General features: G+C 38.7%; 1 pseudogene; it reads right to left on the bottom strand.

The window, feature by feature from the left end:
- Positions 1 to 101: 101 nt before the first annotated feature.
- On the bottom strand, positions 102 to 14,021 carry LOC107768099 (uncharacterized; annotated as a pseudogene).
- Positions 14,022 to 19,389: the final 5,368 nt, after the last annotated feature.

A 19,389-nucleotide genomic window follows, 5' to 3' on the forward strand; every position in this document is an offset into this window, starting at 1 on the left:
TGATTGGGCGGGTGATCTAAGTACTTGGGAAAGAAGTTCAGTCTTTTAGTGTTTTTTTCCACCAATTAGGACCCACCTTAAATATTTGGGTTTTAAGTCTCAATTTCAATTGTGACTTGTGAGTGAGTGGAAAATCTGGACTATATTTGTGCTTTCAATCTGCAGCCAAGCTGTTAAGTGTAACTTGGTAACCAAAAGAGCCTATAGCTTGTAGTTCAACATTTTACACTGCTCTTCATCGACTCTTGAAGCTGATTCTACATAATAATGATCATCAATATTATACAAGGTATTTCCATACCAACTTCAGTACACACTTATTTATTAAAGTTATTTGACACGCGCGCGCACACACTCAAACCTTAAACACGCACAAGAGAAAAGCACAATAAACAAGAAAAGTCCAAATCTCGGACCAAATGTTGGTTGTCATCTCAATTGGTGTCACCCATAGGAAAAGGCGGCACCACCTGTTCAAAATTAAAGGGATCAAACATGAGTTGGCTCATTCACTATGGTTACGAACGCAAAAATATACTACTAGTAAGAGAGACTTGAGTTATTTTCATATTTTTCCTTTGATAAATGAAACTCTTAATTTTTTGAACTTTAAATTTCTTAGTTGGCTCATTGGACTTTGTTTTCCTTTTGTTTTGCCTTTTAAATTAAGACTCTTTAAAAAGATGTCCTTCAATTCAGTTCTTTTTTTACTACAAGGGAGATATTTGTATGAAAGAAAATGCTCATTTTCTACATTTATATATGGTATAGACAAGAAAATAATCATTTCTATCCAGAAGACATGAGAATATCGACGAAAAAGCTGGATACTTACCATCACATAAACTTTGCTACATCATTTGCAAAGAAATTCCAGTTTGATCTTCTTGATATTTGCCCGGACATCTTTCATGTTCAGCCTCTCATTAGGAGATTCAGCTGTACAATTCAATGCCAACTCCAAAATAGAGGACATACAATGCAACTTTTTCTTGAAATCAATCTCTTCTGGTTCCAATAAGGTGGCATCAATAATATCCTCTGGTGTTGCAGGTATTGAATTACAGACCCAACTCTTCATGCTCAAATTTTCTTGAAACATTTCATCATATGGCTTTTTTCTTGTGAATGTTTCCATGAGCATTATGCCGTAGCTGTACACATCACATCTTCTAGAAACTAATCCTACTGATCCATACTCTGATCCAATGTTACTAGAGTGAATTAGTTTCTTAACAAACTAAATAAATAACGAAAGTAATATCTTTGTATTTGGAAGATATTAAAAAAAGCTAAATCTATATTGAGTAGATAAAAAATTTAAAAATAAAACTGAAGGTAAAACGAAAATGAACCAAGAGTAAGACAATCAAATGAAACAAAAACTTGCAGTTTTTTTTTTAAATTGTCGTAGATGCATGAATATAGGGTTTGACATTGTCATATTTCATGCAAAATCTGTGATATGTTACATTAAAACTAGCAAATAAGATATTTGTGTTTGGCAAGCCAAAAAAAAAAAACTGTTTAAATTTCTTGTACTTTTAAGCAAAACATAAGCCAAAAGCTATAAGTTGGGCATATATTAATTACTACTATGTTATTTCAATAAATAACTTATATTCATTTAAGATAATTTTATCTATTCAATTTAAAACTTAAAAATGAATTGAAAGATATAATAATTTGTATCGGAAATGAAAAGTCGTGCAATAATCTATTGTTTGATATTAACATCTTTAATGGCATTTTGGTCATTTTAGTAGGAAAAAAATGCCGCACTTCTATCTAACCGCATAATTGTTTGTTCATAAAATTAATCTGAGCATTTAGAAAGTGTTTTCCGGCACGTGGTGCTTAAAAGCAACAGTCCTGTTTTAGTAATGGGCACTATATTTCGATGTTTTCAATACCATTTTTTCATGAATCTGTGATATATTACATAAAACTAGAAAACAAAAGATTACGTACTATTTGATACATTAGCACTTTATATTCGATAATAAAAAACCAAAACAGAAAGTTACCTGGTGCAATGTAGCCCATCGTTGCAAGTGTGTTAGTATGAGCAATAGATTCCCCTTCTCCTAATAACTTGGTCAGGCCAAAGTCACTCACGTGTCCAACCAGCCTTTCGTCTAGCAAGACGTTACTAGGCTTCAAGTCGCTATGTACAACGACTGTTGCATAACCATGATGGAGATATTCCAAAGCTGATGCAACATCGATCATTATGTCTAATCTTTGGATCATATTCAAGTAGTAATCATCAGAATGTAACCATTGCTCTAGGCTTCCATTGGGCATGTACTCTAGAAGTAATGCTTTAAAATCCATGTTAGTACAACTACTGATAACTTTGGTAAGATTTCTATGGCGAAGGTTGCGTAGAACTTCACATTTAGTATCAAAACTCTTGAATGCACCTTCAATATGTAAATTAAACACTTTGTTTGCCAATACCATCTCATTCGCAAAGATGCCCTTGTAAACAGAACCGAAACCTCCACGGCCTAGCAAGTTGCATTGGTCGAACCCTTGAGTTGCCCTTTCAATTTCAATGTATGAAATCCTGGCTAGTATGGTTGTTGTAGGTAAGGATTCGACTTGGGTTGGAACATTTTTACGTCTCCTGAACATGAACACAACAATTGAGCCAAGTCCCATTAATGAAACCACCAATGGGACAAGTACAATCAGAAGAAATCTGCTTCTCCGTGAGTGATGAACAGACCTAGCCTTACAAGGTCGGAAAAGGAAACCACCACATAACTCTTCATTTCCCATAAAAGATTGAGAGGTGAAACTGCTAAAAGGTCCTTTACTTGGGATTTCACCTTCTAATCTATTGAATGATACATTGAAATCCTTCAGATACCGAAGTGCCTCTAATGATTTTGGAATCATACCTGAAAGAATGTTATTGGATAGATCCGCTGATTCCAAACCTATCATTTTTCCGAGTGACTCAGGAATAGATCCTTGTAACTCATTAAAAGCCAAAGAAAGATAAATTAGTTTCTGCAAACTGTGGTTGGAATACTTCCTGAAATGTGATTCTTCGACAAATTCACTAATGTGATGGCATCCAAATTTCCAAAATCTGGAGGTAAAGAACCAACCAAAGAATTATTGGACAAGTCAAGTTGTACAAGATCTTTGAGGTTCCATAGACTCATGGGTATGTTAGTGAGCCTATTTGAATTTAAATAAATATTTCTCAAAGAGGTAACATTACCAATGCAATATGGTATTGGACCCGATATTTGATTATAAGACAAACGAACCAAGCCCAACTCCGGCAATTTGCAAAGGCACTCCGGTAAGGGTCCACTTAATCTGTTCTGTTCAATATATAATACTTGAAGATTGTGTAAATCACAGAATGTTCTTGGCATTGATCCAGTCAAGTCATTGCCGGATATGGAAAAAGTGTTTTAAGTTACTTAAATTACCAATTCCTAATGGTATCTCTCCCCTAATTTCAGTTTCCTCTAAATCAAATAGTACAAGAGAACTGGAGAGATTGCCAATGGAATCTGGAAGAACACCATTAAGAGGATTAACCGCTATCTCTAGCACTTTCAAAGATCTGCAGTTCGCCAAAGAAGTTAAGATACTTAGGTGCGGAGATGATAAGTTGTTTTCGAACAACGTCAAACGTTCAAGCTGTCTCAAATCCCCCAAAGAGTTAGGAATCGGGCCACTGAATTTGTTGTGGTTAAGATTTAATTCCTTTAGATTTGAAGAATTGGAGATTGAGCTGGGTATAACCCCATCTATGCTGTTATTACCAAGATGCAGATAATGTAGATTTGTTTGCCAGTAGCTTGAAGCAGATGGAAGACTACCCGAAAGGTTATTAAATGCAAGTGACATCACTCTTAGCGTAGAGATATTGAAGAGCTCTTCCGGTATGGAACCACTTAATTCATTAAATTGCAAATAAAGTGTCTCCAACCTGTGAAGGTTCCCAATCTCTTTGGGTATAACACCTGCAAAAAGATTTAGATTAATGTTATTTTTAATTTTGTTTCCATGAAACCATTCAGAAAGAGTATATCTGGATGGCCAAACAACAACACATTGCTCGAAACTTACCTGTTAAGTTGTTGGTCTTGAAATTAAGTATCCATAGCGATGTCATGTTCCGTATGTTATTATTCTGTATTGCTATAATAAAGTATTAAACTTTCTGGGAAAAACAAAATAGAAAGTTAGTAATACTTGTTTAACAAAATAGATTCTGGAAAACAAGAAAACATTATAGGAATAAATCGAGCCCACTGAATACACAGTGTGTCCTTAAGGAAATTATTCCCCTCAAGTACCCGAGGTGCTGGAATATATCCTCCAAGGATAGAACGATTTAACTCACCAGTGTATAGGTACCAAAACTCTGATGAACTGCGAACCACTCAATGGTCGTAAAACACACTGAAAAATATTGTGCAGAAGAAGAAGAAGAAGAAGAAGAAGCTCAGAAAATTTCGTAAGGAAAGATTCTGGGATTCAAACTCTATTTATAGAGTTGATGGCAATGTTTCTGAAAAGGTTTGCAACCTTTCAGAAACAGCCATGGCTGTTGAAAAGGGGTGTTTGAAATATTGCGGGAAAAATATATTTAAAATAATCCGGGAAAAAAAACGGGCCTGACCGAACCGGGTCGCGGGTCATGGGTTATTCCGGATTGAATTTTTCGTTAATTAATTAATTAATTAATTAAATAATTGAAAGGAATTTTGTCCAAAAAGATTAATCAATCAATGAATCTTTGACTAAATCCAAATCCAAATCCAAATCCGTAGCCGAAGCCAAAGCCAAAGCCGAGCCGAGCGAGCGACGACGACGACGGCGCGAGGCTTGCCTTTTTCTTAACTCTTTAAGAGCTAGAAGAAGAACAATTATATATATACCCATCAAAAGCCTTTTCTTCCTCCGATATGGGACAATGTCCATTTCCCAAGGAAAACTCAAATATTTCATTTTCCCTCCATTTCTCATTTACCCTCTTTAAGCTACACAAGCTTAAAATCCCAACAATCCCCCACATGAATGGGGAATGGCTATAAAATAAAGGAATGCACGGACGCGTGTATGTTTTACATGCAAGAATTAATTGCATCTGGATAAGTAGGTTTCCCTTTGAACTTTCTGTAGTGAACTTATATCGGATATACTCGGTCAATCGGTAGATTTGATATCTTTGAACCGTCGAGCTTTGTTGTATACCTAGACAACATAAGTCACACAATCAATCCTTAACCATCTATGGTTCTCACGGTTGTGTTCGTTTCAGCCATGAACACCGCCTGGTTTCATGAGTGCTTAGAGAATGGGCCTTTACTTTCATTCCCTTGAAGCGGCTTACACTTCACACTCACATAGGTGATTTCTAAACGTGTAATCCTATAGACACACTATCTGGTCATATCCTGCCAGACTTAGCAAATCATTAAAAAACCTTTAAGCTTTGTTGACTCATCAAAAAGCCTTAATGCTTTACCTCGATTTCTGAATATTGTCTTCATCACGAGAATGGGTTGAGTTATTTGACAATGTTGAACCGTCATTCATAACTTTGTTTGATCTCTTTGAACCTAGCTCGTGGGATCTCCAGTCTGCTAGGTAGAGTTACCGTCATGATGACTTGTCCTAGACCTTAACCCCATTCCCTTTGATGATCTTTCAACTGCCTCTCTAGATAGGCGTTTTGTAAGTGGATCCGACACGTTATCTCTTGACTTTATGTAGTCAATTGTGATAACACCACTAGAGATTAGTTGTCTAACGGTATTGTGTCTCCGTCATATATGACGAGATTTTCTGTTATACATAATGCTCCCTGCCCTGCCTATTGCCGCTTGACTATCACAATGTATACAAATAGGTGCCTAAGGTTTGGGCCAAAATGGAATATCTTCCAAGAAATTCCGGAGCCATTCAGCTTCTTCACCGGCCTTATCTAAAGCAATGAATTCAGATTCTATTGTAGAATGGGCGATGCACGTTTGTTTGGATGATTTCCAAGACACTGCTCCACCCCCAATTGTGAAAACATATCCACTCGTGGATTTAACTTCAGATGATCCAGTGATCCAATTTGCATCACTATATCACTCGATCACTGAGGGATATTTGTTATAATGCAAAGCGTAATTTTGGGTATGTTTGAGATACCCCAAAACTCGTTTCATTGCCATCCAATATATGTGATTGGGATTACTTGTAAACCGACTCAGTTTACTAATAGCACATGCTATATCTGGTCGTGTACAATTCATGATATACATCAAACTTCCTAATACTCTTGCATAATCCAATTGTGAGTCACTTTTACCTTCATTCTTTTGAAGTGCATAACTCACGTCAATTGGAGTCTTGGCAATTTTGAAATCCAAATACTTGAACTTGTCAAGTACCTTTTCAATGTAGTGAGACTGTGATAATGCTAGACCTTGTGGAGTCTTGTGAATTCTGATTCCTAAGATCACATCAGCAACTCCTAAGTCTTTCATATCGAATTTGCTAGCCAACATGCGCTTAGTAGAATTTATATCTGCCATGTTTTTGCTCATTATCAACATGTCATCAACATATAAACAAACAATGACTTCATGACCTGGAGTGTTTTTAATGTAAACACATTTGTCGCACTTGTTGATTTTAAACCCACTTGCCAACATTGTTTGGTCAAATTTGGCATGCCATTGTTTTGGTGCTTGTTTAAGTCCATAAAGTGACTTAACAAGTTTGCACACTTTCTTTTCTTTACCAGTTACCACAAAACCCTCAGGTTGTTCCATGTAAATCTCTTCCTCTAATTCTCCATTTAAGAAAGTTGTTTTAACATCCATTTGATGGATTTCAAGACTATACACGGCCGCTATTGCCACTAACACCCTAATAGATGTTATCCTCGTTACTGGCGAGTAAGTATCAAAGTAATCAAGGCCTTCGTTTTGTCTATAACCTTTGACAACAAGTCTTGCCTTATATTTGTCAATAGTGCCATCAGTTTTCACTTTCCGTTTAAATATCCATTTCGAACCTAAAGGCTTATTTCCTAGAGGAAGATCTACCAATTCCCATGTATGGTTATCCAAAATTGATTGAATCTCACTATTGATTGCCTCTTTCCAAAACGCTGAATCAGAAGATGACATATTTGGTTCTTCCCAAGGTCGTTTAGGTCTTTCACTTAACGACTCACATTCAGTTTTATACGGATAAATGCTTTCAAAGAATTCAGCATTATCTGATTCCATTACCGTATTAATGTGAATTTCGGGATTATCAGATTTATGAACCAAAAATCGACATGCTTTACTGTTTGTAGCATATCCAATGAAAATGCAATTAACAGTTTTTGGTCCGATTTTAACCCTTTTAGGTAAAGGAACTTGTACCTTTGCTAGACACCCCCACACTTTGAAATATTTCAAGTTGGGTTTTCTTCCTTTCCATTTTTCATATGGAATAGATTGCGTTTTGCTGTGGGGTACTCTGTTGAGTATTTGATTAGCTGTAAGGATAGCTTCGCCCCACAAACTCTGCGGTAATCCGGAACTTATTAATAAAGAATTCATTATTTCCTTTAATGTCCGATTTTTCCTTTCCGCAATTCCATTGGATTGAGGTGTGTAAGGTGAAGTAGTTTGATGGATAATTCCATATTCCGAACATATTTCTGCAAATGGAAATTCATATTCTCCACCTCTATCACTTCTAATCATTTTGATCTTTTTATTCAATTGATTCTCCACTTTATTCTTGTATTGCTTAAATGCTTCAATTGCTTCATCCTTACTATTAAGCAAATAAACATAACAATATCGAGTGCAGTCGTCAATAAAAGTAATAAAATACTTTTTTCCACCTCGAGATGGTGTCGACTTCATATCACAAATGTCAGTATGAATTAAGTCTAAAGGATTTGAATTCCTTTCAATAGACTTATAAGGATGTTTTACAAACTTAGACTCAACACATATTTGATATTTTGATTTATTACACTCGAATTTAGGCAACACTTCTAAATTAATTAACTTTCGCAAGGTTTTGTAATTGACATATCCTAAACGAATATGCCATAAATCATTTGACTCCAATAAATAAGAAGAAGCTGCAATTTTATTCATACTGTCAACAACTATTACATTTAGTTTGAAAAGGCCCTCTGTGAGGTAGCCCTTTCCAACATACATTTCATTCTTACTTACAACAACTTTATCAGAAACAAATACACATTTGAATCCGTTCTTAACAAGCAAAGAAGTAGAAACTAAATTCTTCCTAATAGTAGGAACATGAAGAACGTTGTTGAGCGTTAACACCTTGCTGGAAGTCATCTTCAGGAATATTTTTCCATAACCTTCAATCTTGGCTGTTGCAGTATTTCCCATGGAAAGCTCTTCTTCGGGACCAACAGTAGAGTAAGTCGCAAATGCTTTCTTGACAGCACAAACATGTCGAGTGGCTCCAGAGTCAATCCACCACTCCTTCGGATTTCCAACTAGGTTGCATTCCGAAAGCATTGCACACAGATCATCAATGTCATAATTCTTCTCCACTATGTTGGCCTGTCCCTTCTTCTTATACTTTTTCGGGAGGCGACAATCAGGGGCTTTGTGACCGGTTTTTCCACAATTGTAGCAGCTGCCCTTGAATTTTTTTTTGTTCTGTTCCTTAGTCTGTCCAGAAGACCTCTTTCTCTTCTTACTTTTTGGAGCAGTCTCCTCAACGATATTAGCTCCCATGATCGTTGAATTTCCACGAGATTTCTTCTCGGCTGTTTTGTTGTCTTCCTCAATCTTAAGACGAATCACAAGATCTTCCAACTTCATTTCTTTGCGCTTGTGCTTAAGATAGTTCTTGAAATCTCTCCACGAAGGAAGCAATTTTTTAATCATTGCAGCCACTTGAAATGCTTCATTCACGACCATACCTTCAGCAATAAGGTCATGAAAAATAAGCTGAAGCTCCTGAACTTGGGTTCCAACAGTTTTACTGTCTATCATTTTATAGTCTAGAAACTTGGCAACCACGAACTTCTTCAAGCATGCATCTTCAGTCTTGTACTTCTTATCAAGTGCGTCCCATTATTCTTTCGAAGTATTCATCGCACTATACACATTGTACAAGTCATCCTCTAAAGCGCTTAAGATATAGCCTTTGCAAAGAAAATCTGCATGCTTCCACGCCTCAACAATCATGAATTTCTCGTTGTTCGGCATGTCTGCAGCAGGCACTGAATGTTCTTCACTAGTGAATTTCTCCATACCAAGTGTGGTAAGCCAGAAGAACACCCTTTGCTGCCATCCTTTGAAGTTGGCTCCGAAAAATTTCCTCGGTTTCTCTGCCGGTGGAACATCAGTCCGGCTTGACGAGGCTATCGTCGTTGCCGCAATAGTCGCAGAAGAATTTCCTTTATCAATTTCCATTTCTCACTGTAAACAACAGAAGAGTTTAATTAATGGCAAAATCAGAACAGTACACAATACTGTTATTAACAAAAAAAAACAGTATGTATAAAACCCGAAGTTTTTATATACTGTTTTACAGAAAAACGATGAAGTTTTTATGTTCTTCAAATCGTCTTACGAATTTCAATACTCTGATGAAGTTTTTATATCTTCAAATCAGAATAGTAAAATTCAGAAGGAGTAGAAAATCACACAGGTTTTAATCTCCACAAACAAAATACAGAATATAAAAAAAATAATTTTCTTAAGATTAAGACATTTCCTAAAAGTAGTCTTCGGGATATCTGGCTCCCGAATCTTCAACTGATGATAGCCTGAATGCAAGTCGATTTTAGAGAACACTCTGACACCCTAAAGCTGATCAAATAGGTCATCAATACGTGGAAATGGATACATGTTCTTCACTGTAACCTTGTTCCACTAGCAATAATTAATACACATTCGCATAGAACCATCCTTCTTCTTTACAAACAAGACAGGAGCACCCCAAGACGACACAATGGTCCAAATGAAGCCCTTATCGAGCAACTCTTGCAACTGTTCCTTTAATTCTTTCAACTGTGACGTGGCCATACGATAAGGTGGAATAGAAATGGGTTGAGTGTCCGGTAACAAATCAATACCAAAGTCAATATCCCTATCGGGCGGCATGCCCGGAAGATTCGCCGGGAATACATCTGAATAATTCCTCACTACCGGAACAGACTTGACGGTAGGAGTATCAACACTACCATACCTCACATATGCCAGATAAGAATCACACCATTTCTCAACCATTCGCTGAACCTTAAGAAATGAGACTACCCTTCTAGGAATATGATCTAAGGTACCTATCCACTCTAGCTGCGGTAGACCTGGCATAGCCAACACCACCATCTTGGTGTGACAATCAAGGATAGCGTGATAGGGTGACAACCAGTCCATGCCCAAAATAACATCGAAATCCATCATACTGAGCAATAATAAATCGGCTCTGGTCTCAAAACCACTAAGAATAATGTTATTATTCTGTATTGCTATAATAAAGAATTAAACTTTCTGGGAAAAACAAAACAGAAAGTTAGTAATACTTGTTTAACGAAATAGATTCTGAAAAACAAGAAAACAGTATAGGAATAAATCGAGCCCACTGAATACACAGTGTGTCCTTAAGGAAATTATTCTCCTCAAGTATCCGAGGTGCTGGAATATATCCTCCCAGGATAGAACGATTTAACTCACCAGTGTATAGGTACCAAAACTCTGATGAACTGCGAACCACTCAATGGTCGTAAAACACACTGGAAAATATTGTGCAGAAGAAGAAGAAGAAGAAGCTCAGAAAATTTCGTAAGGAAAGATTCTGGGATTCAAACTCTATTTATAGAGTTCATGGCTGCGGGTCATGGGTTATTCCGGAAAAAGCCATGGCTGTTGAAAAGGGGTGTTTGAAATATTGCAGGAAAAATATATTTAAAATAATCCGGAAAAGAAAACGGGCCTGACCGAACTGGGTCGCGGGTCATGGGTTATTCCGGATTGAATTTTTCGTTAATTATTTAATTAATTAATTAAATAATTGAAAGAAATTTTATCCAAAAAGATTAATCAATCAATGGATCTTTGACCAAATCCAAATCTGAAGCCGAAGCCGAGCGAGCGACGACGACGTCGACGCGAGACTTGCCTTTTTCTTAACTCTTTAAGAGCTAGAAGAAGATCAATTATATATATACCCATCAAAAGCCTTTTCTTCCATACTAGAAGGCTTTTGAATATGAATAAGCTTTACTTTACCTTGCTACCTTTGATTTTTCCTATTTACACTTTTCGTCAGAGTGTAGTTTTCTTTTTCATAATTTCTTGCAAATCAAGGACTCTTCTCTCATACTAATTATATAATAAGATTTGTGCATGTGTTGCACTATTCTTAGTTATTCTTAAATACCACATCTAAATTTCAGCGTTAAAAAATGTGATTATCCTTTTTTTTTTTGAAAAAAATGAAAATAGCTGAGTATGGGTTTAATTTCGGAAATAAAGCCGAAGAGAGCATATTCTAAAGGATAGACTTATAGTTCAAGTCCATAGAATCTAAAAAAGGAAGCTATTGAAAAAGTTGTTCCACGTGAGATCAGTTTAAATGCATTAACATAGTTAATGATGATACATAGAGCTAGGGGTGTCAAATAGGCTGAAGTTGGGCGGGTCAAGATGAGCTGAGTAAATAAATGAGCTAATGCCCAACCATGCCTAAAGATCATTTGGGTCAAGATGTGTTTGGTCAAGATAAACTAAATAATGGGTCTAACATAACCCGTCCAACTTGACCCAAATCCTTACAATATTCTCAATTTTTAAACAAATCTTTACTATATTCTCACCATAGGATGATGAAAGCCTACAGATGTCACTGTAAATAATGATGTGGAAGAATCCTAGAGTAATTAGTAATGAACAAAAAGAATTACAATGTCAAAACATTATCATTAACAGGTATTATCGAAAATAATTAATGATGAAAATCTGATAGAGAAGTGTGAATTTCATAACTTAATCCATCGGTCAAGGTTGATCAACTGTATCATTACTTATTAGCATTTGTTTTAACTGTTGGATTATAATTGACGTTTGTTTCAAAAGATAGGTGGAAAAAAATGAAAAAAAAAAAAAATCAACCAAATTTCATTTAGAGAAATTTTGCGAAAATTGAAAAATTATTGCAGAAGTGTTTTTTAATTTTTGCAGAAACTGAATAATTGCACTAAGACGAAGATTCTGTATAGAATCTTACCTACGAACCATATATCTAAACAACTATTTTTTTTTTTTTTTGGGTAATAATATGTCCGGACAACTGGTATTCAAGATCTACAGATTTTTCTTTTCTTTTAGCACAACCAAGTATGTATCTCTATATCTATATGGTGAACAAAAGATTGAAGCTATAACATGTGTTTAGGTATAACTCTTAAGATAGAGCATTTCCATGGGTCAAAATTGTGCATCATCATGGGTCCATCTGGGCTGATGATTTGAGATGGGTTAACTTGGACTAGCCCAAACCAGCCCATCTTCAAAACTATTCTAGCCCAAACCCATAAAAACTTGGACGGGTTGGACGTGTCAAATGGGTTTGGATTAGTTTTGCCACCCCTACATATAGCCTGACCCAACTATTTTGGGACTGATATTTAGTTGTATTGAAAAAGGTGTTCCCATAGTGGTTATTTTGAAAATAATTCTATTTTTTCCCGAAGTTATATTTAAAGGTTGAAGGTTCGTCCAACCAAACATCATGTACGTCCAATCGCCTACCTAGGATTGTAAATAGAGCAGGGCTGGGGCTATTATTATGAGGGCAGAGCAACACGACTTCTTGAATTAAAATGCAATGTTACTACTCCTATTAAACGTCACAATTTTCTATAGATCACGTGTTTATAAATGCTAACAAAGCATTCTAAATGCAAATTGAGACTATCAAGTGCGTACCTTGCAAGTTGTTTCCCCCAAGGGCTAAGATCACAAGCCTCTCCAAGTTTACAATGTCTGGTGGAATGATCCCATTGAAGTTATTGTATGACAATGACAACTCATACAGTTCTGTGCAGTTAGACAAACTAGCTGGAATGTGACCACTCAACTGGTTGGAAATTATTGTAATGCTCTTGATTTTATGCAGACCGCGGCATATATCTGCAGGAAGACTCCCTGATAATTGATTATATGTGAGAGCTAAAGTCTCCAACGAGGAGATGTTGAAAATGGAGTATGGAATAGCGCCAGTAAGTTGGTTACTGATTAAAACCAGCTCCTTTAAACTCTGAAGATTGCCAATATCTTTGGGAAAATTACCTTGAAGATGATTGCTTCTAACACTGATAGTTTCTAACTTGGACAGGTTAGAAATAGAAGCAGGAGGTATAGCAGTGAAACCGTTGTTATCAAGAATTAATATTTGAAGCTCAGAAAAGAAACCGAACCACATTGGAATCTCTCCTCTGAAATTATTGTATCCCAGATCAATCACCTTCAATCGACGTAAACGAGACAAATCTTGAGGGATGTCTCCAAGAAAATTATTTTTGCTCACATCTAGAGAAACGAGAAACGAGAGGTTTCCCAACTGTGGTGGAATGGTTCCAACAATTTCCATGTTTGATATATTGAGTGCTCTCACCCTATGATGGCGAGAGCCGCAAGTGACTCCAATCCAGTCACAAACTGAAGATTGAGAAGACCAATTTTGGGTTAAGGGATGAGAAGAGTTTAGAGTAACTTTGTCTTTTAAGGCAAAAAGAGCTGATTGATCTGTGCTTATGTTTGTGGCTATGCATGCCACTAACAAGTAGAGTAATTGCAAGATAACAGAAAGAATAAAAGAGTTGGCTTTGTCCATGGATACAACTGATCTTTGTAGTATATAATAAAAATTGTAGATAAAATAAGGAATGAAGTATTCAGCTATAAATAAGGATAAAAAATTGTTAAGAATGTCGGGAGGAGGGCAATTGGGGCAAACCAGTGCGTGAATAAGGGGCTATAAATTTTCCAGAGGCAGACGACATGACTTTATTAAGTCTTCTGAAAGTTTGCCCCAAAAAGGCGTTAGATTCCTGGAGTTTAAAACACGTTCTTTTTGAATGCTGTATGATGTGTGACTTGTCTGTCCATCTTTAATCCATTTTTCCCTTTGTATACGGTTAAAACCGATCCTCGATCATGAAGATCGATCGAGGATGGCATCTCAGTCAAGGGGTATCTTCATGGAGAACCCGAACGAATTCCGAGATGGGGGCGTCGAGCTCGGGGCGTCCGAATCGACCGAGGTAACATCGACCGATACAGGTCCCGAACATCGATGCCCGAAAGTGATCACCAAGCTCGAAACCAAGGCCGAGGTTCCGATCTGACATCGAGCTCGAGTCGGTATCAAGCTCACAGACAAAAAGCTGTTACAACCGCACCAAAGGAGAGAATCTTGGCGGGAATTAAAGAGGAGACACACCATCATGGGTCCTCCACTAGTAATATTATTCCATTATGTTGCTATAGATAAAGTAGTGATCCTTGGCTATAAAAGGCAAGATAGATTGTAATAGAAGACATCTTTCGGGGGGATTAAGAATTCATTGTGTTTATCTTTCTAAAGCTCACTAAGTATCTTTGTTCATCATTTTCTATTTTGCATCATAAATACGTGTATTGTTATCTTCAGATCAACGGAGTTTACTTACCCTTAGAACCATACATAAATTCAACGTTATCCGATTTTTCGGGTAAACAGTTTGGCGCCCACCGTGGGGCTAAGTATAACAAGTGATTATTTGATACAAATATACAGTACACTCCAGCTTACAACTTCATACCAGCAATGGCTCTGCCAATCGACCTCGAAGCCGGCCTTTAGGATGAAACCAACAACTTGGTGCCCGTGGCCGAAAGGCTACCCAACAACGGAAATGAGGCTCGAATCGAGGAACCCGAAATCCGAGCCGAAGTACCAGTAGATATCAATTCACAAATAGCTCTAGAAGCGAATCAGCGTTCCGAGCAGGAAAGAAGCGTTCAGGGTGGCGCTCGACCCATAGCCCGAGACACCCACAGCACGGGGGAAATCGGGGTCAGCTTGCGTATGATTTTCGATATGCTACAAGCCCAACAAGTAGCGATAGCTCAGTTGCAGAGCCAAACTCATATGCAAAGTAATCCAAACTCCAATCCACTTCTTCGAGAAGTAACCCCCAGAACGGAGCCCGACACAGTGAAATCGAATGAGCGAGAATCAGGAACCGCTCCTGAAATTGCTAAACTGCTCAAGGAACTCACAAAACGAGTCGAAGCCAACGACAAAAAAATCGAAACATATGATGCTAGGATCGATTAGATCCCGGGGGCTCCGCCCATGATGAAAGGGCTGAATTCGAAGAAATTCATACAAAATCCTTTTCCATCGAGCGCGGCCCCGAAACCGATCCCAAAAAAGTTCCGTATGCCCGTAATTCCCAAATATAATGGTACGACCGATCCTAACGAACATCTCACCTCCTATACATGTGCCATCAAAGGCAACGATTTGGAAGACGATGAGATCGAGTCCGTATTATTGAAAAAGTTCGGAGAGACCCTCGCAAAAGTAGCAATGATCTGGTATCACAACTTGCCACCAAATTCTATCGATTCTTTTGCCATGTTAGCAGATTCGTTCGTAAAAGCACATGCTGGTGCCATAAAGGTCGCAACGAGGAAATCGGATCTATTCAAAGTAAAACAAAGGGGTGACGAAATACTGAGGGAATTCGTATCCCGGTTTCAAATGGAACGCATAGATTTGCCACCAGTCACAGACGACTGGGCCGTACAAGCTTTCACCCAAGGGTTGAACGGACTGAGTTCGACAGCATCACGTCGGCTGAAACAAAGCTTGATCAAATACCCTGCAGTAACTTGGGCGGATATACACAATCGGTATCAATCGAAAATCAGGGTCGAAGATGATCAATTGGGATTTCCGTATGAACCCACGCGTCAGAACCGCGCAACCACTAAAATTATGAAGGAAACCAACAGAGAACAAAGGTCAAACAGAGACCGATACCAGCCGTACATCACAGATCGGGTGAACCACGGTTCGGCACATGAGACAGTTAGGAATAACCGTAGGTATGATCGGGGGCAAAATTCTCGGGGACTTATGAGCAAGAAAGGCTTTGATAAATATGCCGATCCTATAGAAGTTCCTCGATTATCGGAATATAACTTCAACATCGATGCATCCGCCATCGTATCGGCTATCGGACGCATCAAAGATACCAGATGGACTCGACCCATGCAGACCGATCCAGCCCAAAGGAATCCCAATCAAATATGCGAGTATCATGGCACCCATGGTCACAAAACGGAAGAATGCAGACAATTAATAGAGGAAGTAGCCCGCTTGTTCAACAAAGGGCACCTTAGGGAATTTTTGAGTGATAGGGCGAAGAACCATTTTAAAAACAAGGACTTCGGCAAGCAAAACGAAGAAGAAGAACCACAGCACATCATTCACATGATCATCGGCGTCGTCGATACCCCTCAGGGACCTATGCTCAAACGCACTAAAATGTCGATTGTGAGGGAAAAGCGATCTCGAATTCAAGATTACACTCCCTCAGGGACTTTATCGTTCAATGATGAAGATGCAGAGGGAATCATCCAACCCCATAACGATGCACTGGTAATATCTGTACTCATGAATAAAATTAAAATTAAGCGTGTGTTAATTGATCCAGGTAGCTCGGCCAATATCATCAGATCGAAGGTCGTAAAACAGCTCGGCCTACAAAACCGGGTCGTATCCGCAACTTTGGTTTTAAACGGATTCAATATGGCATGCGAAACCACCAAAGGCGAGATAACCCTACCGATAAACGTCGCCAGAGCAATTCAGGAAACAAAGTTTCACGTGATCGAAGGCGATATGAGATATAACGCCCTTTTCGGAAGGCCGTGGATCCACAACATGAGAGCTGTACCTTCGACCCTACACCAGGTCCTCAAATTCCCAACACCGACAGGTGTCAAAATAGTGTATGGAGAACAACCAGCCGCAAAGGAAATGTTCTCCGTCGAGGAAGCAAAACCAACATCTTGGTCTTCGCCGGTGAATGGATCAGGTTCAAAATGAGGCACAGTCGAAGACCGGAACGCCAAATAGCAACCAAAGACATCGGCCTCGACCCAGCCAGATAAGCAGAGCATCAAAGAAGATAATGATAAGTGGATCCCTCGATCCTTCGTGACCCCCGATGACTCCGATGTCACCAAATCAACTATTGAGGAATTGGAGCAAATCATTTTGATCGAACACTGGCCCGAACGAAAGGTATACCTGGGAAGGGGTTTGAGCCCCGAACTCAGGAAGAAAATCATTCAATTTCTTATCGATAACATCGATTTCTTTGCTTGGTCCCATTTAGATATAACAGGAATCCCGCCGGACATAACGACACATCGACTAAGTGTGCCCCCTAGATTCAGACCGGTGAAGCAAAAAAGAAGACCCCAATCGGAGGTGAAGCACGCATTCATTAAAGATGAGGTAACTAAACTGCTCAAAATAGGATCCATTAGAGAGGTAAAATACCCCGAATGGTTGTCCAATGTGGTCGTAGTGCCTAAAAAGGGAAACAAACTTAGAATGTGTATAGACTACAAGGACTTGAACAAAGCATGCCCCAAAGATTCTTATCCACTTCCCAACATCGATCACTTGATCGATGCCACGGCCGGCCACGAGATCCTTTCTTTTCTCGATGCCTATTCCGGTTATAATCAAATCCAGATGAACCCGGAAGACCAGGAAAAGACTTCGTTTGTGACCAGATATGAAACATATTATTATAACGTAATGCCCTTTGGGCTAAAAAATGCAAGAGCTACTTATCAACGCCTAGTAAATAGAATGTTCGAAGAACAAATAGGTAAATCAATGGAAGTCTATATTGATGACATGCTAGTCAAGTCCCTGCGCGCAGAGAACCATTTGACCCATTTGCAGGAAACATTCGATATTCTGAGGAAATACAACATGAGGCTCAACCCCGAAAAATGTGCTTTCGGAGTCGGCTCGGGTAAGTTCCTCGGCTTCATGGTGTCAAATCGGGGAAACGAGATTAACCCAGACAAAATCAAGGCCATTGAAGACATCACCATCGTGAACAGCGTGAAAGCTGTACAAAGGTTAACAGGAAGAATAGCAGCCTTAGGCCGATTCATTTCGAGATCATCAGATCGAAGCCACAAATTTTTCTCTCTACTCAAAAAGAAGAACGACTTCGCTTGGACACCGGAATGCCAACTAGCGTAACAAGAACTGAAACGATATCTATCGAACCCACCACTACTGCACACTCCAAAAATCGACGAAAAACTTTACCTGTACTTGGCAGTATCAGAAGTCGCCATAAGCAGTGTCCTGGTTCGAGAAGAGGAAGGTACGCAATTTCCTGTTTACTACGTAAGTCGGACCTTAGAGGAAGCGGAAACTAGATATCTGCACTTGGAAAAATTGGCGCTTGCGCTGATTAGCGCCTCTAGGAAGTTACGACCGTACTTCCAATGCCACCCCATAAGCATATTAACCACCTGCCCACGTCGTAATATTTTACATAGGCCTGAACTATCGGGCCGATTGGCCAAATGGGCCATCGAACTCAACGGGTATGATATCGAATATCGACCTCGAACGGCCATCAAGTCTCAAATTTTAGCAGACTTCGTGGCCGATTTCACGCCGACCCTCGTACCCGAAGTCGAAAAAGAACTACTGTTAAAATCAAATTTATCGACGAGGGCATGGATCCTCTTTACGGACGGAGCTTCGAACTTAAAGGGGTCCGGACTAGGCATAGTTTTAAAATCTCCCACAGGTAACATTATTAGGCAAGCTATTAAAACTATCAGGTTAACTAACAACGAGGCCGAGTATGAAGCCATAATTGCAGGTCTCGAGCTAGCTAGAAATTTGGGAGCGGAGGTCGTTGAGGCCAATTGCGACTCTTTGCTGGTGGTGAGTCAAGTAAACAAAACCTTCGAAGTCCGAGAAGGCAGAATGCAAAGGTATTTGGACAAACTGCTTATCACTTTGAACTATTTCAAACAATGGAGTCTACGACATGTTCCACGAGAACAGAATAACGAGGCCGATGCGCTTGCTAATTTGGGATCATCGGTCGAGGTGAATGATTAGAACTCGGAAACTGTCGTTCAACTTTTAAGATCTGTAATCGAAGAAGGGCACGCCGAAATAAATTCTACTAGCTTAACCTGGGATTGGAGAAACAAGTATATTGAATACTTAAAAAACGGAAAGCTCCCTTCAGACCACAAAGAGTCCAGGACCCTTCGAACTAAAGCTGTTCGATTTACTTTGACTGCG

This window comes from Nicotiana tabacum, chromosome 17 (assembly GCF_000715075.1).
Source record: "Nicotiana tabacum cultivar K326 chromosome 17, ASM71507v2, whole genome shotgun sequence".
NCBI lineage: Eukaryota > Viridiplantae > Streptophyta > Magnoliopsida > Solanales > Solanaceae > Nicotiana > Nicotiana tabacum.